This window comes from Pelophylax lessonae (assembly GCF_965119305.1).
Source record: "Pelophylax lessonae genome assembly, chromosome: 4".
Classification (NCBI taxonomy): domain Eukaryota; kingdom Metazoa; phylum Chordata; class Amphibia; order Anura; family Ranidae; genus Pelophylax; species Pelophylax lessonae.
This window is the reverse complement of record NC_138771.1, coordinates 251,502,832-251,530,195: the sequence shown is the minus strand read 5'-3', so window position 1 is coordinate 251,530,195 and position 27,364 is coordinate 251,502,832. Positions and strand designations below refer to the sequence as shown.

The 27,364-nt window shown below is 38.4% G+C and overlaps 1 protein-coding gene across 3 annotated transcripts in view; it reads left to right on the top strand.

The window, feature by feature from the left end:
• Positions 1 to 27,364, top strand: part of SYT1 (synaptotagmin 1) — a 754,020-nt gene that overhangs the window by 269,886 nt on the left and 456,770 nt on the right. For all 3 annotated transcript variants that reach the window (XM_082254981.1, XM_082254980.1, XM_082254982.1), the window contains exon 3: positions 20,746 to 20,786. The gene's annotated coding sequence lies outside the window, so the exon portion shown is untranslated. The remainder of the gene's footprint in view (positions 1 to 20,745; positions 20,787 to 27,364) is intronic.

Sequence of the window (27,364 nt, the reverse complement as noted above, 5' to 3'; positions counted from 1 at the left end):
AATAATTGTAATTGTAAAAATAGGCTCTAAAATCAATACATATTTTCTGTCATTAGGTGAGTAGATATATAATCATAACACTTTTAGAAGGACCTTCCTATCTTTTTTGAATAAAATCATGAATACATTTAGTGGTTAAATTGTTGGGGGTTATAGATTATATACTGTACTTAATGAACATAATGGCCTAAGTCCCCAGGCATTTATTTTCTTAAAACTCCCTGAGTCTCAGCGAGCTTTTATAGTCTACTCTAATGTAATCTATTGTTTTTTAGGGACAGATAGAGCTTTAATTGTGTAGCAAATCTGAATATATATATTTTAATTACCTTAGTTTTATAGGGAATAACCATTAAAAAATCTTTGAAAATGCATGCAGAATATTTTCTCCTACATTATTATTTTTTTTTTTTTTAAACAGTAATTTTTATTGATTTTTCATAGGAAAAAAAGGTAATACAAACATTCAAAGAGCATAAGCATAGTTAACAGGACATGTAGAGCATAACTCTATAAGGCAACGATGTGGGGGGGGGGGGAGGGGAGGGAAGAAGGAGGGAAGGGAGGAGAGAAGGGAAAGGGGGGGAGGGGGGGTAGCATTACTCCAGACTGGACCTAACAAAATATCAAGAAAGTCCAATAACAGTCATGAAACGAATAGGCAAAGAAGAAGGTCAGATGCCACAACCAGTTAATGGCCAACGGGTGAACAGCGGAAACTCCTACATTATTGAGTGATATGTAGAAGCATTGGAAGCTTGGGGACTGATCACTTCATCTACATGCCTTAGTGCTCCATGCTGGCTGTCACTGACATCTGGAAGTTAAAGGCTACATTCACATTGGGACCCATAGGGGCCACTGATTCTTGGTGCCCTTTAAGGTGGTTTTAGGGACGAATAGTCACTTTCCCTGTAAACATACTGGACACAGTATTGGGACCCATAGGGGCCACCGGTTCTTGGTGCCCGTTAAGGTGGTTTCAGGGACGAATAGCCACTTTCCCTGTAAAAATACTGGATACAGTATTGGGACCCATGGGGGCCACTGGTTCTTGGTGCCCTTTAAGGTGGTTTTAGGGAGGAATAGCCACTTTCCCTGTAAAAATACTGGACACAGTATACATTGGTAAGTGAACGCCTAGGGACTGCAGTCACCTTTTGATTCTGGAGTGTTGTTGCCTAATGCAAGCTTATTACCCTAAAACTAGTTTGATATGACTTTTACAGAAAGTCAGTAATGTTTGTGTACTACATGCAAGATATTTATAGTTACCTCCCTAGCAAATCATCTTTTTTGGAAAACTGACAGACCCTTTTAAAACAAAGAGGTAAAATATAAAACAAATATCTGTTTTGATAACCCTGTGAAGAAAAATAATTTTTAAATAAAAAAGAACACTTTTCTGTCTTTATATGGTATTAGGCAAGAAACCTGAAAAATGTAGGTATTTAAAGTATATCCAAAGTCAAAACTAGAGTTTACTTAGGTATTTCTTAATCTCTGCATGTACTATCAATCTGCCCGCACTATCACTGTCAGATGTTGGCGTAAACCACAGACCTTGTCTCTAAAAGAATGGGCTATTAAAATAGATTGTATGGGGTTCATTTACTAAAACTGGAGAGTGCAAAATCTGGTACAGCTATGCATTATATTTAATCAGCTTCTAACTTCAGCTTTTTCAAATAAGCTTTGACAAAAAAAATCTGGAAGCTGGTTTGTTTCTATGTAGCAGGAAATGACAGAATATCTGACACCAGTGGTATTTATGGCCAAGATTAGAGGACACAAAATCGCTACTGCCTGGCTGTAGATAGAGACCAATCAGTAAAAAAGGAAATGGGATCGGTCAGCGCAGATCTACACTCCCCAATCTGACAAAAGAAAATGTTTTCTAATTATCTACTTGTGCTCCAAGTGTAATAAATCCTTTTAAATTCTATCATATATCACAATAAAGTGCTAATACAATAATTTGTACATTTTCATCGTGTAAACCATCATTCTCAAAAAGTGCAAATTTTAATAAATCAACCCTTATCTGTCACATAAAAATCTCTTGAAACACTGTTAACCACTTAAGCCCTGGAAGATTTTACCCCCTTCCTGACCAGGGCCTATTTTGCGATTCGGCACTGCGTGATTTTAACGGACAATTGCACGGTCGTGCGACGCTGTACCTAAACAAATTTGACGTCCTTTTTTTCCCACAAACAGAGCTTTCTTTTGGTGGTATTTGATCACCTGTGCCATTTTTTGATCTTGCCCTATAAACAAAAAAAGAGCATCAATTTTGCAAAAATAACAATATTTTTCACATTTTTTTATATGAAATTCCCCCCCAAAAAAATGTAAAAATCAAAATTTTTTAACATTATATGCCAATTTGTCTTATGCTACATATGTTTGGAAAAAAAATTGCAAAAAGTGTATTTTGATTGGTTTGCGCAAAAGTTATTGCGTTTACTAACTAATGGAAAGATTTTTGTCATTTTTGTTGTTTTTTTTTTTAACGAGTAATGGCGGCGATCTGCGATTTTTTTTGCGGGACTGCAACATTGCGGCGGACAGATCGAACCCCTGACTGACATTTTTGACACTTTTGGGGTTACCAGTGACATTACTACAGTAATCAGTGCTATACATATGCACTGTTACTGTAAAAATTACACTGGCAGTGAAGGGGTTAACTTTTTTTGAGAGGGAGGGGTTAAGTGTGTCCCTAGGGGCGTGTTTCTAACTGTGATTGGTTGTGTCTTGAGGTGTAAGAACAGTGATCAACGGTCCTACATAGCAGAACCGTATGATCACTATTCTTACACAGGGAAGAATGACAGGCGGCTTTGTTTACATTAGCCGCCTGCCTTTCTTCCGGTGTAACGGCTGATCGGGAGTGCCCGACATCGGGTCCGCTGGGCACACGCGCGGGTGGGTCCGTGACCGAGCGGGAGCAGGAGCACGCCTCCGGCGGCGTGCGCTCGCTCCCCAGAGCCTCACAGGCTAGCGACGTAGCCCTACGTCGCTTTGCCTGTGAGGGACTGACCGCCGCCGTAAATAGTCGTGCGGCAGTCGACAAGCGGTTAAACATGATTCTTTTAAGATCACTTGGATGGTATTGGAACACTTCATCTATCCTTTCCACGTACCTATGACTATACCTACCAAAAACTGTGGGGTGCTCATATAGGCCTCTTATATTGAGATTGGTTATCCCCCCCCCCCCCCCACGCAGCTCCCCCATTTGCCTATTTAATCACTTATTTATATTTTTTTATTTTCTCTCTCTCTTTTGCCAATCTTTACTCCTTATAACCTTGTTACCTACTCTTTTATTTCAGTGTTTCCTCATACAACGTGTGTATACCATACAATCCTGGATTTGATTTATATGCCGCTAAGACACCTTTACTAAAGATCACACTGTATGTTACTAACATACATATGTAAGATATTTGAACTTAGGTACATTGTTACTGATAAATACCAGAGCTTTTTTTTGTATGATATTTGCCTTTTTGCTGAATGTGAACTTTATATTTTCTTGATGCTTATGTTTTATGATGATATGACCTACTCTTGGCCATGTTGTCTCCTTTTCATTGTCTTATAGTTTATTCAATGTGTAAGATCCTTCCAAACGATTTGTTTTGCTCTTTGAAAACTTTAACCACTTGACCTCCGGAAGATTTATCTATGTTTTAATAAATTTAGGCCAATATGTATTCTGCTACATATTTTTGGTAGCAAAAATCCTATTAAGTGTTTATTGATTGGTTTGCACAAAAGTTATAGCATCTATAAACTATGGGATAAATCCTGGAATTTTTTTAATTATTTTTTTTTATTTTTTTTTTACTAGTAAGGGTGGCATTCAACGACTTATAGCGTGGCTGTGATATTGCGGCAGACATTCTTGCACTAACCCACATTTTGACACTTTTTGGGAACCAGTGACACTATTACAGTGATCACTGTAATAATGATACTGGCTGGGAAGGGGTTAAACATCTAGGGAAATCTAAGGGTAAATATGTGCCTAGCCAGTGTTTTGGAGCACTGTGTTAGGTGCTTTTACTAAGGCAAGTAGTGGAGTCAATTCCTTGCTTTGAAGGGAAAGAAAATCCAATACTTCCCCACTGACAGGACAGGGCTCTGCCTTGTTTGCATAGGCAGTGCTCTGTCCTGTGTAAATTTATGACGATAGGTGGGTGCCAGCGGTAATGCATTTCTCAGAACCCACTGTGCGACATCCGCTGTGTTTAATCACAGCATGACTGGGTCGCAAATGGCAGGCGCGCGCCTCTACCCAGAGGTGTCAGATCATGTACCTAATACATGATCTGGTGCAGCCAAGCCGCCTTGCTGTCGTGTATCTATGCTATACGGTCTGCCGGCAGTTAAAAAAAAACAAGACTGAACAAAGTCAAAACTAAAAATTTGAATAGCGTAGGTAAAACAAATCTTAATGCCAAAACACAATTTTGCAACTTTGACATATGTTAGTAAAACTTTACATATCACCGCAATTACTTTATGTATCCAGGTGGAACATACCTTGTTTTTTCAGAACAAATTGGGCTTTAATTTGGTGGTAAATGGTAAGAGATATCTCCTGACGTTTTTTTTTTTATCAAAAGTAATCTGGCCCAAAATATTAAAAAATATATATTTTTTAAATGTAGCTGTATATTTCTTGCTACTACCTTAACCTACCGCCAAAGAACAACCCAAAATAAATTCTCCTGCTCCTGACGATTGCAGTAATGCTTTTTACTTTTTTTATCCTACCTAAAACACGCTGACAGGAACTGACACTGTTACTACTTTTAAAAATGATTTTTTTTTAAAAAAAAAAAAGAAGAACCCTGCCCACAATTTACAGATCATGACTTTTTACCCTGATCTTTGACCCAGATGTTTGACCTTTAATTGACCCTAACACTTACCCTGGCACTGACCTAGGTCTAACATTGATCTAGGTATTTTTGATTTGTTCCTTTATTTTATATTTATTTATTTATTTATTTTACTGCATACTTTTGTTTACATTCTCCCTGCATGAGAGAGAAACAATGTTTCTTTCCCCTTTTCAGAGAGAGAAAAAAAAAACAGACCACTGATTACTGTGATAGCCAATCAGAGGTTATCACAACAAACATGTGACCCAGAACCGGGAGTCCCGGATCCCAATCATTAGTATGGGACCCGGGTATCCTGGTGACAGCCCGGTATCTGTGCTGTGGAGAGTGCTGTGTGGCGCTCTCCTAGCACAATCACCGGTACCCATAGATGCGGCCCCACAGAAAAAAAAGTCCAGTTCTGTAGGGTTGCATATATGCGTATGTAGCATGAAGAAGTAAACCTCCTATCAGGTTTTTGTCGCATTGCTACCTATTCTGTAGACAAAACAGGAAATAAGAGGAACTCTCCTAGTTTTTACCACTACTTGTCGTTACCACAATAAGTGTGCCCCTTTTAAAGATTTCCCCTCTATTCTTGACTGGTTTCAAATTGGAATTCTGTCACGGAGCCTATCTACTTCTAACTTCAGCTTGTTCAAATAAGCTTTGACAACAAACCTAGAAGCTGATTGGTTACTGTGCAGCTGCACAAGATTTTTCACTCTCCAGTTTTAGTAAATCAATCCCTATTGGTCCAGATAACAATAAGCACTATGAAGGGGTGAATTTCCCAGTGGGGAAAAAGACAACAAGACTGACAGGGTTGTTAATCCTTCCCTACTCTATCCAAATCTGAAAACCAATAAAAATATAGATAAATTGGCTTTACATAAATCACATTGCACTTTTCAAAAAAAATTCTCATTATTTATAACTTGAAGTAAATATACCATAACTGGAATTATTTCTGCCCACTTTAATGCATGAGTTTGATGTAGTGTGGAAAACATAGCATAAGGGCTAAACTGCATGAACCACGTCACCAAAAATCGCCTATGATTATCTAGATTGTTGCAGTCCTCTTTCATTTTTACTTGCATTGCAATTGCTGGTAATTGTGGAATGCAATCATTATTTGACCTGCTACTGTTTTATAGTTAATGCTGCAGCCTGAAATCAATCACAGACAGTTGTGGAATGATTCTGGCAACCTATGACTGTGGGCAGTTGCAATGCAAGTGGTATATAGGTTTATGTAACTGACTTTTTGCAATTTACAACCAATTAGGCAAGAGCTGGTCATTTAACTTCATCCAAGTAGAGGATACAAAGACATACTCAATATGTTTCTTGCCCTAAAATGGGTGTACTAATAATAATTTAAGATTTAACTGACTTTAAAGACTAAGGCGACATATAGATATTTTTTTTTTTCCGTTAAACCAGTGGGTTGAACAAAAGAAATTTACTTGATTTCCGCATCCACACATTCGGGGTGGATGGGGGAAGCCTCCTGCTGTGCCTTTGTATTTTGACAGTGGGGAGACCTCCCCGCTCTCAGAATACACTGATCAGGACCATTGGCTATAGCAAAATTTTACAACAGGGTGGTTGTGCAGAAGTTGATCAGTAGATACATTGATACATTGATACATTGATCAAAATTCAGCCTGTCCCTGCTGAACTGATTGAATTTTGTATAGCCAACTTAAGTCTCTCATTAAACCAGTGAGCATAAATTATGTTGTTACTGCAATATTTGAAAAAGCATTAAAAAGAATATAGGGCAGGTATTGATTCTTTTGTCAGCATAAGATAATTATCCTCATTTAATTTGATTTTGTGTAATGTTCCTCTATGGCAGACAGTGACTTGAATATCAATATCGATTTACTGGTGTCATAGTATGTAGCAAACCTAAAAATAAAGCAATTATTGTTTTACATGTTTGACTGATGTAAGCTATGTCTATGTTGCTTCATATATGCATCTTGTTTTCAATACATAGTAATACAACATGCCCCTTTTTATTGTGGTCTTTTTACTGAAGTGAATAGACCTATCCACAGAATTCAGGACTGAACATGGATCACTCTGATTTGAGTCAATATCCACAGAGGCATCGGTTGATTCATAATGTAGAATTATATTTTCAAATGGAAATTTCATTATTCCTGCATTACCTCTACTGTCCCTCCCTGTTTCCCACCTAATTCATTTTGATCAAATAAAATCCAGGCAAGATAACAGTTTCTATTGAGTCGATGTTTTGTAAGATTTTTTTTTTTATACAACAGACCTTCCCAATTTCAGAATAAGTTCTTGCATTTATCTTCCTCAGGCTTAAAAGCCTTAGAATAAATTGTGTCATTATAAATGAGAGGATAACAGCTACTCACCAAGAAACTTATTACATTTTTGTGAATGTGTGAACATTTTGCTTAGCTATATACATAATTTGACAATCTATCTTTGTAAAGAAAAAAAAAAAGTTGAGAAAACCCTTTTTCTTAACAATTACCCCTTGCAACAAATGAAAACAGTGAGCGAAATAATACTCCTATCCTCTCCCGCCAGTCACTCTGTGTTACATGTGGTCTATGTGAGGAGTATTGGCCCTGATGGGAGTACTAGATCTTAGGAAGGAAGTTTTACAACCACTTCAGAGTGACTGGCGGGAGTTGTAAAATAAATCTGTTATTAACAGGAGTGAGGTGAGCGTTCAATTCACCTGGTGGTGGTAACACAAATTCATTTGTTTAATAAGACTGGAGCATGGCAGATGAATATATATTTATAAAAGACTTTTACTTTACACATTTTAAATGTTTATTATGTTTATGCACTCATTATTATTGTCTTTTGTGATTTAATAGTTGTTCACAGTATTGAATATTCAGCAGCGCTGAACTATATGTTTATATATCAACTTGGGTGTAAGTTCATAAAAGGAAGAGTAGTCATTCGGCACTTGCCAGTGAGAGAGTGAGCTGAACTCACCTGAATGAGCTTGGGAAAGAGCCACAGTTTCTGACTGTGAAAGCCTCCTCTTTAGGCCCCCTGGGAGCAGATGGGAAGCTCCAAAACCCAGTTTGGTAACAGTATAGTGGCTGTGTGCCATTATCTTGTTTTGTGCCTTTGAACCAGAGTGTGAACTGTTTTGTGTTCTTTTGATGAAGTAAGCTATTTTGTTTTTGGAATATTTGCATTTTTAGTAAAGACTGTCACCTTTTAGAAGTGGCTGGCAGTGATCCTGGGCTACCATATCATAGTATAAATGGGGCAGACTTGGTGGACCACTTGGTAGTTTTCTGGCGTCACTCTTCTATGTTTCTATGCTTCAACATGTAGCATGTAGCTACCTAAAGTGATTGTGAAGTCTTGTTTTTTGTTTTTTTTTTGTTAAAAATACCAAACATGTTATACCTATCTGCTCTGTGCAGTGGTTTTGCACAGAGCAGCCCAGATCCTTCTCTTCTCAGGTCCCTCTTCGATGCTCCTGGCCCCTCTTTCTCGTTGAGTTCCCCCACAGCAAGCAGCTTACTATGGAGGCACCTGGGCCGAGCCACAGCTCCCTGTGCCCATTCAGACAGGAGCCACTGCCTGGCCCCACCCCAATTCTCATTGGCTCACTGAATTTGATTGACAGCAGCCAATGAGGAGAGAGAGTCTCGGGTGGCCAATACACTCCTGCAACATTGCTGGAGCAAGATGGGCTCAGATAAGTATTAGGGTGGCTGAGGGGCACACAGAAGGCTTTTTGTCTAAAATGCATAGAATGCATTAAGATAAAAAAAACCTTCTGACTTTACACCCACTTTAATTATGCTAACCCACTCATGTTGACAAACATTTGAATTTGGTGTTGCAGTCCTCCCCAAAAAAAAATGAAAAACAAGGTGACTTTTTAAGAAAGGCAGATCATTTTTAGAATATAACCGCAGAAAGGACTTTCCTATATAAAGGGGGCATTTTCATCTTTATTCACTGTATAGAAGTTTGTTGGAATCTATAATATATGGTATATACTCAGGAGGACTTTCAATTCATGAGCCTGGCCATTCTTGTCAAGGAGAAATGCAACTGACATTTATGTTCTCAAGTCTTTCTATATATACTATTAGCCATAAGAGACTGCTGCTCAAATGATAACAAGTGAACTGTGACTTTTGTCATACCTTTTATGTAAGTTATATCTGTTCATTTTCTGTTGGATGTGACATTTAGTGGGCTGTTCTTCTTTGACAGCAATCTATGTAAGTCTAGACATACATCAAAAAACATACTGCTTCTAATAAAGCACTGCAATTAAACACAAGTAAAGACAGGTGTCACATATCAAATAAACAATTTGTTTTACACAATGTATATCCTTTTTTTCTGTAACATTGTACAAGCTTATTCTTCAACGTCTACAGTTACAGCTAGATAATAGATGATATGGGCCATATGTGTGTTGCTGACACAATTGAAAAAGAGACCAGTTTAATAATACATGAATGTAATAGGATTTTTTAAAAGCACAGCAGGTGCAGTTCAGAGACCCTATATAGTAACAAGTGTCTAAGGCTATAATTAATGATTTTCCATGCATACAGCATTATGCTTTATGTGTCAAGCATGGTATAGTAGCTGATGTTGGCTACTGAAACTCTAGGTTCACATTGTAAAGTAGAGCTTCTGCAAGTATAGTGGATACATTTTATTAGCAATTCTCTAAAATATTGTTAATAGTATAAATAAATGATCATCAAAATATCAAAAAGAGAAAACAACAAGGGTAATAGATACATATTGGTTTTCTTAGCTAGCTACAGTCTCACACAGGTTGGCTTTTATGACTGTAGTAAATTATCACCAAGTAATCTTTGTGGTAGTCTGTGACTTCTAGCTAGAGATAACAGAATAGTGACATTTTAATTTGGAGAACAAAATTTTGCCTTTGCATAAACATAGGTTTAGGATAGTTTGAAAAATAATAAAGTCTGAAGTGGCTAGCTTTTTTTTTATAATAGAAAAAAATAAAAATAAAAATAGATTTAGTGAATACATTTAGTACAGCCTGGGCAAATTAATTGTAGTCAGAAACATTTATTCATGGCAATTACCTACTAAAGTGAGTCATGAAGCAAGCAAAGTGTACATTTGTACAAAAAACCCAACCATGCTCTATAAATGTGTCTCCATATTTTTTTGTTTAACACAGCAATAAGGCTGTGATAGGGCTATACTACTTGACTAGACAAGGGGGGCAGAGCTAGCCAGAGACCGCAATGGACGTCTGATCATGAGCTCTCGTACCAACGGGAACTCATCGTCTCACCATGGTTTATCAGGGCAGCCATCCACCTCCCCATTGTGGCGTTCTGACTGCAGAACACCCAGAGATCACAGCCATAACCCGTAAGAAGAAGGACAGCCATCCCCACGAGTTAACAGAGTTCTTCACTCCAGGGCCTAAGCAAGATGGAGCTGGCCCATCTCCTACACCAACCTCATCCTCTGTACAGAACTCATGCAAAAGAGGCCAGACACAAAAAAGAAGCAGCCCACTGAAAAGCCTGCAATCCTCCCTGTCCACATCTGCATCTGGAAGCCCAGAGAAATCAAGAATGCGGATGGATACTTTGAATTCTGGAAATGAGTTGAGCTCTCATAATTCTGGGTATGATACTAGGGATTTGCCAGACTCCATAGATCTTTTCCCTACCACTAACCAACCTGTCATAGACACTGTCCTTAAGGACATGTTGGTTTCCCTGAGGAACTCACTCCATTTAGATATGATTTTTTGTGTACATAAGTTCAGCACAGAATTACAGTCAGTTTCATCTAGGGTTGATCATATAGAATCCAAGATGGGAGAATATGCATCAATGATTAATGACCTAGTAGATGCTAATGACAATCACGAGGAAGACATGGATAAAATCAAGGCCAAATTAGCTGATATGGGAGACAAGGAGAAATAATGTGAAGATCAGGGGGGATTCCTGAGTCAGTCCAGCAACAAGATCTCTGCAAATATGTGACTCAGGTATTTAACACAATGATGCCAGACTTGCCTGTCTTAGATATAACAGTTGACAGAATTCACTGTCTACCCAAACCCTCACATCTTCCGGACAGCATACTCAGAGATGTTATATTGAGATTACATTTCTACCATGTTAAAGAACTGTTGATGACTGTGTCCAGAAATAGGGAACAACTCCCAGGCTCCATACTCCAACCTGCAGTTCTCTGCTGACTTGTCAACACTATTTCTAAAGCACTCAGAAATCACCACCTAAGTTACAAATGGGGATTTTCAACAAAATGAATAGTAACTAAAGATGGATCCGTGCATGAAGTGGATTCTGTGGAGAGGGGTGTGGCCCTCCTGATGAAATGGGGAATTCTCCTTGAACCACAAGATCAACCCAAACAAACAGGAAGTCCCAACAGAATTCATCCGGATTGGCGCATGGTAACAGCCAAAAACGCATGCTCTCATACTTAGAAAACCTATGAGCTTTTCATCTCTACTCAGGTTCCCACGTGGGAGGTTACCCTCAGATCTGAACTTTTATCCTTGGATATTTCCCCCCTTGCACTCTTGAGTGAAAATGAGTCACACTCGGTTTATGACTTTCATAGCTTTGCCACGTGCAGCAGTTAACCAATGTTCCTATTTTCTTTGTTTTGTGCTCTATCCTTTTATTTTTTCAGTCGGAAGTTTCTCTTTCTTCCCTACCATAGTAAAAGATAGAAGGGGATCAGATTTTTGGAAGCTGAATACAACTGCAACACTCTCCTGCATCTACAAGAGGCCTACTGTCCCAATTAAGTTAGTGCAAACAATGCAACGTACACTACTCACCTCATTTTCCTCAACGACCAATGGCAGTGACTTTCCTCTCAATGAATTCCAAAGGCCTAAATTATCCGGAAAAATGTAGATCTCTATGAAGGGAAGCTCTGCAACAGAAATGCAACATTCTTTGCATCCAAGAGACACACTTCAGCAACACGGCTCCCCTTGCTTTCACTCACCCTAGGTTTCCCCACATCTACACAGCCAATGCTGATCAAAAAAAAAAAAGGGGTGATGATAGCAATAAGAGACTCAGTGGCCTTTAAACTCCACCAATCACTAATGGACCCCCAAGGCCGATACTTAATTATTATATGTGACATCCATTCCACTACCTACACCGTGGCGAATATCTACGCTCCCAAAGCCAGGCAAATAAACTTTTTCCACAAAATTATGAAAATAATCCACACTCTACGTCGGGGGGAGTTGTTGGTGTTTGGGGACTTTAACGCTACTCCAGATCCATCCCTTGATGCGACTTCTAAACCGAAGAGGCCTCCACCAACGCTGAAGTCCTCCCTATGTACCTATGAACTCTACGACATTTGGTGGTGCCTACACGCTGGAGAGCGTGACTATACATTCTTCTCAACTAGCCATAAGTCATATAGTAGAATTGACTTATTTCTTGTGGACAGGAGACCGCTGTTCAGAGCTAAAGCTTCTGTGATTAATAACATCACCTGGTCGGATCATGCCTCAGTTAAACCAGTCATAGAAGACCCCTTGGCAACCAACAACACATATATATGGCAATCTAGCTCGCATTTGTTTCAGGGTGCTTCGGCCAAGGCTAAGTTTAAACAGCAGTTACGAAAATTTTCTGATTTAAACACGGTTGATGACCCATTTGTTGTGTGGAATGCACACAAAGACTACATGAGAGGCATCGTTATATAGCATGGGGCGAGGGCTAAGAGGATAAGGCAGCAGTACATTCAAACACTAATATCCAAAATTGATACCCTAAACAAACAGAAGCCCACCCAACCGTTAATGGACCAATTGCTACAGATCCGTCATGCACTCAGGTATTGCTGGGGGACTTTGAAAAGATCTCTAGGAGACTTAAGATGTCCTATTGTGCCAGTGGTAACAGAGCAGGAAAACTTTTTTTTTTCTAGCCAATAGACTTAGGGTACAGAGATATAAATCCCAAATTCCTTATGTTGTACATCCTCAAAATCATACTAAACAATACCATCCACAGGCTATAGCAGATGCATACAGCCATTACTATGCCTCGCTGTAGAACCTTAAAAATTACCCCTCTATACCGAAACCCACGTCAGCTATAATTGCTGATTTTTTCTTTTCAACATATTTTTATTAGGTTTTCATGATAAGTAACAATATGTACATTGTCATGGATTCATAGCTTGAATTTGTAATGAGAATACAGTATTCATGACATATGATTTTCAACAAGGTAAGAAATGAAACGTAGAGGATGATACAACAATCAAGGAAAAACACAAGAAGTACTCGCAATGTATTGGGATACCTGAGTGACACACCAGTGGAGGGGTGGGAGGGGGGGGATTTGAGCATCTCGTACGCTCATTCTGGAGGTTAGTTAGTTCAAGTATGGATTATGGTGGTTACGTTGGACCTTGTTAAACACATTTGCCATGTGGTTTTGAATTTGTTATAGGTGTTAGATCTTATAACTACACTTTTTTCATATTCACAAGTGAGGTTTATAGTGTTGATCACATCAGAGACGTTTAGTGATTTGTCCGCTTTCCAGTTTGTGGTTATTACCATTTTGGCTGCCAACAGGATATGTGCAACAAGTACCCGTACTTGGTGCGGGAATCCTTCAATTTCTAAGTTTAATAATGCTAGTGCAGGTGAAGGGGGAGTTAAGATTCCTGTGGTTTTGGATATTAACTCGAAAACTTTTTTCCAGAGACTCGTTATACTTTTACAATTCCAGAAAATATGTAGTCGGTTACCTGTTTGCTCGCAATTATACCAGCAAAGGGGTAAATATGAGGTATAAAACCTCCATAGTTTGAACTGGGTATGATACCAACTAAAATTAGTTTGTGTGATAATTCCCAGTGATTTCCTGCATTTGGAAATATTATATGAGTATTTGATTGCTAAGGTCCATTGTTCAGGATTGAAGGATTTATGTAAATCTGATTCCCATTTTAGCATAGGGTCTGTTTTATGAAATATTTTTTTATTCTGTAGAATTTCATAGAAGAGAGATATGCCCTTCTTGGGGTGAGACTCGGGTAGTAAGAAAGCTTGAATTGAGGTCTGTAAATGGATTTGTGGTGCAGGGTTATTTTTAATGAACTTAGCTATTCAGATATTAGTGTAAAATTCAGATTTGGGTAAATTATATTTGGATTTGAAGTCTGAGAAGGATTTTACAGTGTTTTCGTCAATAATATCTTCCAACCAATGTATATTGCGGTCTTTCCAATTACGTAAGGGGAGGTAAGGTAGTAGAATCTCCAATGTTTCTATCAGGTTTTTCAGTGGTTTGGCGTTGGGTGTTTTTTCGAGGATTTGTTATCAGTATTCTCCATGCTTTAAGCGTCGCTTGGATCGTTAGTGGTAGTGAGTTTACTGGGAGCTGCTTCCAGCTATCCACTAGGAGCAGGTTAGGCAGGTAGTGTGTTTTCCCAAGGCTGCTTCTGCTTGAACCCATTTTGTGCCTGAGGGTGTTTTAAACCATTGCTTAATATGGGTGATTTGGGTAGCTACATACTAGTCTGTTACATCCACCACGCCTAGTCCTCCTGCCGATTTATGTTTAATCATATGTGATTGGGAGCATCTAGGTTGTTTGCCTTCCCATATGTATTTCTTGAGAATCCGTTGAATAGTTATGAGGTAAGAAGGTGCTTTTGGAACAGGGAAAGTGTGGAATATGTATAGTATTTGCAGAAGCACCATCATTTTAAGTGCTGGCAGTCTTCCTAACCATGAAATTTCCTTAAACGAGTTTGCTGTAATTGTTGAGTTATCTTTTTAATTAGTGGCGTAAGGTTGGCTTCTACTAATGATGATGTCAGTGGCGTAAGAATGATACCTAAGTATGGGATTCCGTTATCATTCCAGGTATACGGGAATGAGTTCTCTAGGTTTATTCTCATATTGGTGTGTAGATTGAGCTGCAGAATGAGAGATTTAGTAAAGTTTACCTTGTAGTAGGAGACAATGCTGAATTCCATTAGTGCCTAGTGGGCAAACTCAAGGGGTTAGTTAGTGAAAGTATGACCTCATCAGCAAATAGGCTTTTTTTTTGTGTGTTTCTTTTTGCAATTTGAACCATGAAATGTGGGGGTGGGAGCGTATCCTTTCTGCAAGGGGCTCTATCAAGAGATTAAAAATAGTAGGTGATAGGGGACACCCCTGTCTAGTTCCATTGGTTATAGGTAGCATTTTGGAAAGTAGCCCTGATGTGTATATTTGCGCCGATGGTGTGCCATATAAGGATAGTATGGCGTCATACATGAAGCCTTGGAAAACAAATTTCTTTAATACACAGGTCATGTATCCCCAGTGGACTCTGTCAAACGCCTTCTCTGCATCTAACGAAAGAAGCAGAGAAGGCATTTTGGAAGTCTTGGCATAGTGGATTAGATTGACAATTCTCCTTGTGGCATCAGATGTTTGTCTTCCAGACACAAATCCCATTTGGTCGGATTTGATCAGAGAGGGTAATATAGTCGACATGCGTCTTGCCAGTAGCTTGGCAAAAATTTTGACGTCAGTATTGAGTAGTGATATCGGCCTAAAGTTGGATGGGGTGTCCGGCGTTTTACCTGGTTTAGGAAGTGTGGTAATATGCACGCTCAACATTTCAGTCGGGAATTAAGTCATTTTTTTTGCATTTGTTGCATAGTTTTAGGAGGTATGGGGATAGTGTGTGCTTGCACAGTTTATAGTACTCGTTTGTGTAGCCGTCCGGGCCCAGAGATTTTTCATTGGGCAATGTATCTATTGTTTTAATAATTTCTCTTGTGGTAAATGGGGAGTTTAAGAACGACAGTTGGGTTTGGGTGATAGAAGGTAGATACATTTTGTCCAAGAATTTTGTTAATATCTTCTTCAGTAGGTTGAGGTTTAGTTAAGTAATTTTAAAAATTGTATAAGGAGTCATAACAATCTGAAAAAGCGTCTGCTATTTCTTAAAGGTTTGTTAGTTTGGCATTAGTAAATGGGTGTATAAGAAAGGGTATTCTGGATTTAGTTCTGCGTGCCTTTAATTTATTTGCCAAGAACTTGCCGTTTTGTTGTGTTGTGAGTAATATAATATCTTGAGTGATCGCATATACTTATTGTGGTCTTGAACCATATGCTCACGTAGAGTAGTACGAAGTGTCGTGATATTGTCTGAGGTTTGCGCTGTAGGCTTTTCTTTATTCTTGGCCTCAAGTGTGCGTAATTCCTGCAGTATATTGATGATGGCAGTCTGTCGATGTTTGTTTGCTGTGGCAGTCAGCTGGATTAATATGCCTCTCATGTACGCTTTATGCGCATTCCAAATTGTTGTGGGTGAGAAGTCTGGGGTATCATTGTGAGTAAAGAAGAAGGTGTCCAAGTGTTGGGTTAGTAAGTTGTTGTTGTCAGGGGATTGTAGTATGCTATTGTTACAGTGCCAGATGGATTTTCTAGGGGTGCAGTTGCCTAGTTGGAGTGTAAGGTTAGTCTCTGCATGGTCCGACCAGGTAATGTCATGTATGCGGAAGGATGTAGTCGATTGTAGGAGCCATTTGTTAACTAGGAATAGGTCTATCTTAGAGTAGGATCTGTGTCTGGAAGAGAAGAAGGTATAATCCTTCTTGTTAGCGTGTAAACATCGCCACACATCGTAAAGGTCTTCCCTGTATAGAAGGTTCTGCAGTGACGGAGCTCTACTTCTATTCAGTGAAGAGGAATCAATTTTAGGTTCTGGTACTATATTAAAATCACCACATATGATTAAATTGCCCTTTGGCACTCTAGAGATTTGTTTAAGTAGTTTGTTCAAAAATCTCAGAGGGTGTGAATTAGGGGCGTACAGAGAAACAAGCATTAGGAGTCTGTTATTGACAGTGCATATTAATATCACATATCTGCTGTCCTTGTTGAGTACCGAGTAGTGCAAAGTAAACGAGTCTCTGACAGCAAGGAGAATCCCTCTCTTCTTTGTTGGGGCTGCAGAGAGAAAAACGTGTAAAGTTCGGTTGGTGGAGCTTCGGGGTGGTGGTGTCCTGGAAATTAGTTTCCTGAATAGTCAATATGTCTGCCTTATGGTGGATTGCTTCCTTCCAAATAGAGTGTCTCTTGGCCGGATAGTTTAGACCGTTAGCGTTTAGAGAAAGGATGTTAAGGGAAGGCACTCACCTCTGGATCAAAGGTATCACAACTTGTTTCAGCATGATGGTCTGCTGTGTCCCTCCTGGGCCTCTGTTTAGCTGGGCTGCCTGTAGATGGGAAATGGCACTCAGCTGCATCAGGCAGCGCTCTTTCCACTCTGTCCGCTGTGAGAAGGAGATGCTGCTGGGCGGTCACTAGAGCACCGCCCATGGAGTGTGAGGAGCAGGCACCACCGCCATTTTAGTGTAGTCCGGCAGAGAAAAGACTCATTATTTTGAGCGATTGCGGGGTTTCACAACGTCTCCTGGGCATCTCGGTAGGTGCTCCGTGCTTTTAGATAGGGGATATGGTAGTTGTTTGTCTCAGAGGTCCCTCGTTCTGCGGCAATCACCCGATCAGCAGAAGTGCTCTCAGCTCATGCAGCCAGTCAGAACGGCGGTCGCCATGCCCCCCTCTAATTGCTGATTTTTTACAAATGATTTATCACTCCAAACTGTCAGAGGAACATCTTGCGAAACTTAACTACACAGTGGATGTGTCCAAAATACAGCGCATCATTAAGTCATTACCTAACAATAAGTCACCGGGCCCAAACAATTTCACTGGGGAATACTACAAAACCTTCCAGGATGTCCTGACTCCTCACTTAATAGGAATTTGTAGTGCTGCATCTGCCTCCTCCTTGTCCCCCCCCGGAAATGCTTAAAGCTATGATAATCGCACTGCCTAAGCCAGGGCAGGCGCCAGATATACCTCAAAATTTTCGTCCCATATCGCTACTCAACACTGATCTCAAAATTTACGCTAAACTACTGGCCACCAGATTAATGGGTATATTACCCTTACTCATACATAGAGATCAGACAGATTTTACCAAGGGACGTCAGACAGCAGACGCCACAAGATGTCTTCTCAATGTTATTCATCTAGCCAATAAAAACAAAACACCTTCTCTGCTCCTGGCGCTGGATGCAGAGAAGGTGTTTGACAGGATGCATTGGGAATATTTAGCACATGTTTTCTCTAAATGTGGTTTTACAGGACTGATTTCTTCAGCCATCATGGCATTATATACTGGACCAATGACCCAAGTGTATGTTTCCAGAGCTCTATCTCTGTCCTTTGAGATTACCAGTGGGACAAGGCAGGGTTGTGCCCTATCCATATTGATTCTTAATGTATTAATGGAACCTTTGGCCTCATACTTACGCTCCCCTCTTCATAACAAATGGATGGAAGACAGAATTAAATACTTAGGCATTACTCTCACATCCAGAATAGAGGACCTTGTCAAGGCAAATTACGTTCCCTTTCAAAATTAATTTAATGCTGAATTGGATAGTTTGCCTCGAGTTGAAGTTTCATGGTCAGGACGGCTAGCAGCCTTTAAGATCCTGTGCAAATCCTGCCACAGCTATTATACTTATTTACCAATTCCATTGCCCAACTTCTATTTTCATAGCCTACAAAGCAAGTTAAACTAATATATATGGAAGGGCAAAAAAGCTTGATGCGCGTTCATAAGCTGATCAAACATAGGAATGTGGGAGGTATAGGCCATGTGCAACTCCAAGACTATTATTTTGCGTCAATACTGACGCAATTTATTAATCGGATATCCCCCGCCAGTAATCCCCTGTGGGTTGAATTGGAATAATCCCAATTCCTGAGAGGGAATCTTCTGGACTTCCTACTGACAGCACCCCATAACAGAAATCTTGATAACAAACGTGCCCCCTCTATTCTAGTATCTCTTTGCGCTTGGACTCATCTCTGTAAATCCCAAAAATGGAGCAGCGCCGTATCACTTGTTAAACTACCCCTATCCGCATTGCCTTTCCTCATTCCAGATATTAATCTGAGTAACTGGAGGGATAAAGGCATTACTTACTTAGAAGACATACTTGAAGGCTCTGCCCTCCAACTGGTTAAAGCATTTCAAATAAAATACAACCTCCCCCAGATGGAACAATATAAATTCATTCAAATAGCCCATTTATTTAAGGGGAATCACACTATACAGATAGAACTACCGGTAGGTTTGGTTAAATACTTCCAATGACAAAAAAACTTAATGCAAGGGAATTTCTCTCATATATGCTCATCTACAAGAGAAAACCGTATGTGTTAAAAGCCCATCAATGTTAGCGTGAGAATTAGATATAGGTAAGGAGTATCACATTAAACATTGGAAGTAATCTCTTAGCACAGTATATTCCTCTACCAAAAGTGTTGACTTATGGAAGTTACATCAAAAGATAATACTGAGGTGGTACCTAACACCATACCGACTGTCAAAAATCTACCCAAATACCTCCGCAGAGTGCTGGAGGATGTGTGGGGCTCCAGGCACATTAATCCATATCCTGTGGGCATGCCCTAAAATACAAATCTTCTGGTCTTAGGTAGAACGAATTGTGACGATTCTTACAGGTCTAGATCTTGGACTGTCTCCAGCAATGGGGATCCTATCATTAGAAAGCAAAACCACACCCCTATCCATAAGGACAGTAATTTCCCACCTTTTATTGGCTACACGCCTAACTATATTTAGACATTGGAGAGAGGAAAATAGCTCCAGGAATAGCTCCAGGAATATTCAAACCACCCAACCACACGGCACTTATGAGATTCTTTTTGCGTCATCTATGGGAACTATTTTGCATTGTGTTGGGAAGCTCCTAATATTCTAAGTGATCAAATGAGGCATGTAATGATTATAAAATTAACATTATGGTGGTTTACTTGACCATTACTCACACAGGTCGAAGGTGTGCCTTTGTATGTCCATGCCTGTTGTAGGAAAGTTAGACAACAAGCTTCATCAGAACAGGTCCTTATCTGGCTCTGTACGCTCTATCATGCTCTTTGGAGTTTGTTGGTAAAGGAATAAAATGAAATAAACACCCTTCATCTTGCATGTTATTTTGCATGTGTACATGTCTCAAACAGTAATTTCACCCTTCAGCACTGGTTTGTCTCTAAGTCTTATTAATTAGTTAATTAGCTGTACTGTATGGTTTTTATTATTTTCCTGCAAATGGAACTCCCTGTGTTTATTACAATAATCCTTATTGTACAATATTATTGTGGTGTAACAGCTGTGGGTAATTACTAATGCTTTGCACTGAACAGTGATTATTATGGTGTGGGTGGCTCTAATGATAATCCAGCATTTATGACCTTTTGTGTTCTTTGTTGCGGATGTTAAAATTCAGCAGTTTGTATACTTTTTAAAAACATGTCTTGTAAAAAAATGTATACATTTAAAAATAAAAATAATTTAAACCTTTAAAGAGAACTATGTATTCTGCTGGATTTATTTTGTTTGGAAATGATATGCTTTGAATATAGTTTTTGTTCATGTTTTACAATAATCTTTCAGCATTTGATCTGCCACATGTGGAGGTTGGTTACCTGTTAGAAAAGCGCTGTCATGTAGTTGTTGACATTTATATAAAGTGGTAAGCTCCATGGGTCTGTCACTCAGAGCAGCAAAAGTGTCCATGTTATTTCTATGCTATGAGAACATTACCCAGACTTAGCTAAACCAAAGTTGAGAAATCAGTCCCTTCTGGAATTAACCCAAAAGTTTAAAGTAGCTGTTATGAACAAATTGTGGTACATATATATGATAGTGTCTTTGTTTCCTTACAGGATAAGGATCGTAACTTCAATAAACATAAATTAAGAAAGCTGTAAGTACATTTCCAAAAATTTTTCTGACTTTTACCATGATCAATATATTATCAACAAATATTACATTACATGTGCATGTTAACAGAAAACACCGGTTCTCTATGAACACACATAATAGAAAATAAAGTAATATATAAAGTATATATTCTTTGTACTTTGTTATCAAATAATCATAATCTTCTGTAATGGTCCACTGAGTTTTTGTGTCTTATACATTTACAACACTATTAAATTGCACAGCTGCTGGCGTCTTTTATACGACTATAATAAATATAAAAAGCATTGCATGAAATGCTGTGTGAAGATGTCAAAGTTTGGTGCTTTGGTATGATTAACTGTTTAATCTATAAAGTGTTATAATAGAGAAAAGACACACCTAGAAATGATTATTAGGACTATAGAGTAAAAACCTACCTGGGGGCCCATAAATTAATGAATGGCAACTGAAAATAAACTGAAAAAAGATAGCTAATACATGCAACACATACAGGGATTTGTAAGCTGAAATGTATTATGTTTTTGTTTTAAGGTTTAGATATACTTTAAATCACTTTCCAGCGCTTGGGATCTGCCAAAGGAGTGGACTGCTGAAGCAGTCATGTTTTTTATTAAATAAACATTTCTCATATCAGAAACCACAACACAATGTACTGTGTATATTGAACAGGAAGGTCTCTACTTGTTACATTAATACTGTGCAACACTGGTCTCATCTATCGTCTTGTCACTGGTCATCAAGCAATCAACACACACAAAATTGCAGAGTGACTGTCTGTACCTGCCAATTAATGAAATCATGAAACTCCTAGGATTCTATGGATGTTAATGGATAAATGCACTTGTCAAGCACATTAGTTCATTTAATATACAAAGGCAACTGCAAGAACTTGGCAAACACCTTTCCTTATCTTTCATGTTCTTTGGGATGTGTCATCAAAGGCTCAGTAAATTCAAGTATTTTGTGTTTTCCTTATATCCTTCTTCCACTTCTCTCGAACATTCAGAATGAAGATAAATTTACATAGGAAGGCATCTACTAATCCGTTTAGTGGTACATATGATAAAAAATGGTCTGGGTTTAGATAAAGACATGCAGGAATGCCTCATTCTTGCAGTCTCTTACACTATTTTCCATGCTTTCACAAACTACATTGAAGGTACTGCTTTATGGAAATAAATATTTAATGGCTGCCAGCACTAACAACATATATGAGTAGAGGTTGCTCATTTAGCAATGTGAATGTTAGATTAATGAATAAGGTAAGGCTGGGTTTACTTCAAACATCCCCTCCTTTGCAAATGGTTGGGTATTCAAAGTGAGCATAGCTTCACCTTTTTTACTAAGCTAAGTGGCCAATTTCTACTACTTTAGTAAGTCAACCCCACTGAATGGGTATGTGGACAAGTAGAACATTTACTTTATATTTTTCCTAATCATCTACTTATCCTTAAAAAAAAAAAAAAAAGTGTGGACAATTTAGTCACAGTAACAGACTTGCTGGTCTGTAGTCAATATTTTTTTAATCTGTTGAAAATTGTAAGCAGTGTTTCTTTAATGGCCACATTCGTTTTCTAATAGTGATTGATGCAGTAAATGTGCTGTACTTGAGAAATCATTAAAAGAGTTTTTTTCTCCTTAGGTTTTAAAGAAAGCTGGCATAGGTTTTTTTTTTTTTTTTTTCATTTGAAAACCCATTGATTTAAATATGTTTCCAGATGCTATGTTGGCTTTCCTTCCAGCAAAATATAGCCAAATAAGTGGCAGCTGGCAATTAATAGGGTTGTTCATCAGAAACAGAAATCCAGAAACATAGATCTTTGGACATTGCTTTTAAGACAAATAATTTTTCCTATTATTCACCTAAAAATAAAAATATCTCTTGCTTACTTTTTAGTGGTAAAGAACGTGTGGACAAGAATAAAACATTGTAAATGGTTCCATACATTCTATAGTATTGCACTTGACTTGTTGTAAATAAAGAAAAGTCCCTTAGGAAATAATTTTGTTATAAATGGTTGGTGATTGAGTGTACAAAACTTTTTATTCAGATTGTGATCTTTAACAAATATCTCTGATGAGCAATGGAAGCATGGTAACAAAAACATGCAAAGATACGTCTATAATTATTTGCTGTCCATGCTGATTGTATAAAATGTCACTAATAAGAATTTTGTGATATTTTTGCTTTCTTTGGCTATGGCATCTAGTCATGCATATTCTGCATCAGTAATCCCAAGTCACGTTTAAAGTAGTTACGTAGTCAGATTAAAACAATGCTAACAACATAACATTTAGGAATATGCATCCCCTTTTTGCTCTTCTGCATCCCAACAAAAAGCCTTCACTTTTTGATATAGGGAGAATAGTTTCACCTCCTTCCACATTTCACATTGCAGTGTTTAATGCTCCACTGGCCTATCATGGGTCCCAAATTTTGCAATATAGGAGGTAGGAAAGTGTGCCTATAATTATTCAAGACTATTCAATCAAAAACAATCTACCACCAAATCAAAAGGTTGGTTTGATCTTTGGGGGGCTCTAAGGGCCTCTGAGAAGAACAAGGGAAATAGTGAAGCTCCTTATATGGGGTTTGCTGCTTTATCCTAATTACTGGTTTACTTTAATATTACCAATATTTGTATTTGAGATTTATTCCTAGTTTGTCTTTCTATCTGCATTGTTTAAATAAGTGGCCACAATTTTTTGACACACGTTTCTGTACATTCCAGACTTCTTGGCTGATGCCATTCCTTTACCTAGGGGATTTTAAGATTAAGTCACAACATCATGAAAAATAGATGAGATTCTCAATTCCCATTTGATGTTTGACTTGCTATAGGTGTTTTTTTTTTTTTTTTTTAACTGAGTAGTTTTTTATTAACTGCTATATAAATGTGCTGTGCTTTTTCAGGTTTACTTGCTGCTATCATGTGGTAAAATGGTACAGAAAACAATAGTGTTAGATTTGTAATGCGGAATAGAAGTTGTTCAATGATGACTGCATTAACTTTTTCAGTTCATCTGTTTGTAGCAATAGCTGATTACACTGGCATGATTCATGGTGTTATCTTGTCTGACCAGTTATATGGCAGAGTCCCAGCTGGAACTATCGGCTAGAATGTACAAATATCTAAACTAAAATGTAAACCCCACATCAGCTTTTTTGTACAGAAAAGGCTGCCAACTGATGCAGTGAGACAGTTTTACTTTTATCCCGTTTCATGTTTTAAAATGTTAGAGAATTAAAAATGCACAGGCAACCTATCATACTGCTCTGACTATTAAGTGGTTAAACCATTGGCATTGTTTAGACATGTCTCACTTTATAGGCACCGTTACAGACAATTTTTTTTTCCAATTGACCCTGCCTCAAGGATAGAGAAAAGCAAAGGATAATAGTGTTGACTGGTGTGCCAGTACACTCCTACAAAATATAATATGCCATTTTTTTTGCAATTAAACAGGACAATGAAGATTTACTTGATACCATAGGTGTCATATTACAACTTTTACAGTTTCTGAAGTTCACACATTCTCTGTAAATTCTCAGCTGGGCACAGTAGAAGATTACTGTTCCTGTACAAACATACATGGTAACTAATTAGTAAAGAGTTGTTATAATTTTTTTTTTTTTTACAACGTTGATTGTTTTACCCCATTGCCTAATCTCTTGCCCCCCAGCCATTTAAAAGATTGTAAATGCCGGAGGGCGGAGGTGGGCTTTCAGATCTTCTGACCGCTGTGATTGGCTGTCAAAGTAGTAACCTGATCAAAAGCTCCTGGTGGTATCACTGCATTGAGTAATACATCGCATGTTAGTTACTGTGCTGAGAGTGTGCAGTGAGCATAACTAATAGATAGTATTAGTTATGGCTAGAATATTTATTTATATATTTTGCACCAAGATGTAACTTCTCCTAACATATCACCACTTATCTACTATCTTTCCTTTTTTTTTTTTTCCATACATGATACATTTGTAAAATATATGTGATGTATATAGTTGTATATAGATATACTTTGTATCAAATAGTAGGTTCTGGCACCTAAATGTCATAACAGATAAGAAACTGGAATATTTATATAAAGTGATTTAATGTGTTTAAATGTAGCAAGTTTACTTACCCAGTAAACTTTTGTTCATGTAAAACAATGAACAATGAACAAAGAAAATTGTTCACTTGCATGTAATTGGATGATTGAAGTGTAGCTTCTTTGGGTTAAGTGAGCACTCTATTCCCTTTTTTAAAATAAACCCACTGTGCTTACATGTTAAGGAGTTTTAGCATTGGGTGTTGGATCAATGGCAACAGGTGAAAGATTCTACCATTCATGCCTGAATGAATGCCATTCCACTGTTGAGTAGCATTCCCCTTTAACATCCTCTGGAAATAGATATGCAAGAAGCAGAAAAGCGCCTCTAAGTGTATTACTTTATTGCAGGGGGATGACAAGAAAGACAATTGCCAACTCATGGAATAGGAGTAAATTAAGGCTCATCTATGAGGTAGACATTCTCCCACAGGCGAAGTATCCGGGCACACCAGCATAGTGTGCAGAGCCCCTGATAAAGACAGGATGAAGTTGCTGGCGGATTCCTTGTCCTTCCAGGTGTCTGTGTTGAGCCGCAGTTGAACCACAGCATGAAGTAGGCGTGTGACATCACCAGGAGACAGAAACCACAACGCATTTCAGAACATTTTCAGAGCTTTGCACATGCTCTGAAACACATTGTGGTTTCTGTCCCCCGGTGATGTCACACGCTTCCTTCACACTGCGCTCCAACTGTGGCTCAACACAGACATCCAGAAGGATAAGGAATCCGCCGGCAACATCCTCCAGTCTTTACCGCTCTGCACACTTGGCTGGTGTGTCTGGACTCTTCACCTGTGGAAGAATGTCTACTTCATAGATGAGCCTAAATTTACTCCTATTCTGTGAGTTGCCAATTGTCCTTCTTGTCATCCCCCTGCAATAAAGTAATACACTTAGAGGGGCTTTTCTATTTCTTGCATATCTATTTCCAGAGTTGGTTTTTGCTACTGAGAAGAGCTGCCTTGTCCTAAGTGTTCCACAGACTTTCATAGACTCACTCTTATATCATCATGGACTGGTTTTCCATCTGATATTTAACCATTGCATGGTTCCCCCTAAGTGCTTGCTATTTACAACATCTTTAACATCCTCAGATCACTTTAATAAGTAAAGCAGTGTTTGTCTTCGGGAATGTAATTTTGAGCTACTAAAAAGGATCATCCAAAAAAAAATATCAGTGGTTATCAAATGTCTCCTGATTTAAATTTGATAAAATGACTATGCAAATATTATTCCTGCCTGAAGCATGTTTTTCTATATATCTGAATATGTGTATACAGTTATACCGTGCTACACTGAAAACCCTGTATAAGTTGAAACGCCATCCAAACTTGTCCATAATAAGTTTAAAAAACTGTTTAAGCCTAAGGAAAATACTTTATTTTTCTTTAACTCCTTTACTCTCTGTAATATATATTGAAAAACTGTACTACCATGTTTAATTTTTAACCCATTGTGTTTAAACCCAATCTCTTCTAATATCCTGCATTCGACTTAGCTTCATTAGACAAAAATGTTTTTCGAATTGTTGCTGTTTATTTCCACACAATCCCTATATTTATTATTTTTAAAATGTCATTTCACATTAATTTCAGTTTCAAAATGTCATCTTACATTATAGCATTTTTCTAACATTTAAAGCAGTTGTAACCTGCGTTAAAACTCCCCAAAATGGTCCTCCAGCAGGCTCATGTCATAATGCGATAGAGCACATTATGACAGAATTACCGAAAAAACTGATCCCTCCAGTGGCACGCTGTCACTGCTGACAGGGAATCCATCTTCACCCAGTCTTCTTTCAGGTTTGCAGGGTCCGGTCATCTGAATGGCCAAGCCACAATGACATCCTGCACATCTGTCAGTGACATCGCCAGCTTCTACACATGTAAATATCTCCTAAATGGTGCACGTTTAGGGGATATTTACTTTACCTACAGGTAAACCTTATTTTAGGCTTACCCATAGGTACTAGACACCCATGGAGAGTTTAATACTGCTTTAATATTTTCTTTAAGCTTTGATTATCTATTCTTTTGTGACACATATACATAATTTCTCTTAATGTATTGCCCTGTTGAAATTAATATTCAATGAAAGAGTCAGGATCACTGTAACTACAGTATGTATATCCCATACCTGGCTGATGCCCCTGGAAGCTGGAAATCACAGAACTATATACCTCTACTCCATCAATATCCACTTGCTTTTGGGGCCCATGATGAGTGGCCATTTTCTGAATGAATGCAGAGCCTTTTTAGATTGGATGAGCCTTTCCACCTCATCCAATCCGAGAATGCTTTGCATTCATTCAAAAAATGCAACACAGCATGGAATGGCTCTCATGCTTGGTAGCCGACCTCCTGTGTTCTTAGTGCATCAAGCAGGCTGCTCAGCATTGGAGCCTGAAGCAAGTGGAGATCACTGAAGTAGAGGTGTGAGATCCAGCTTCCAGGGGCATTGGGCAGGTATGGTTTACATATT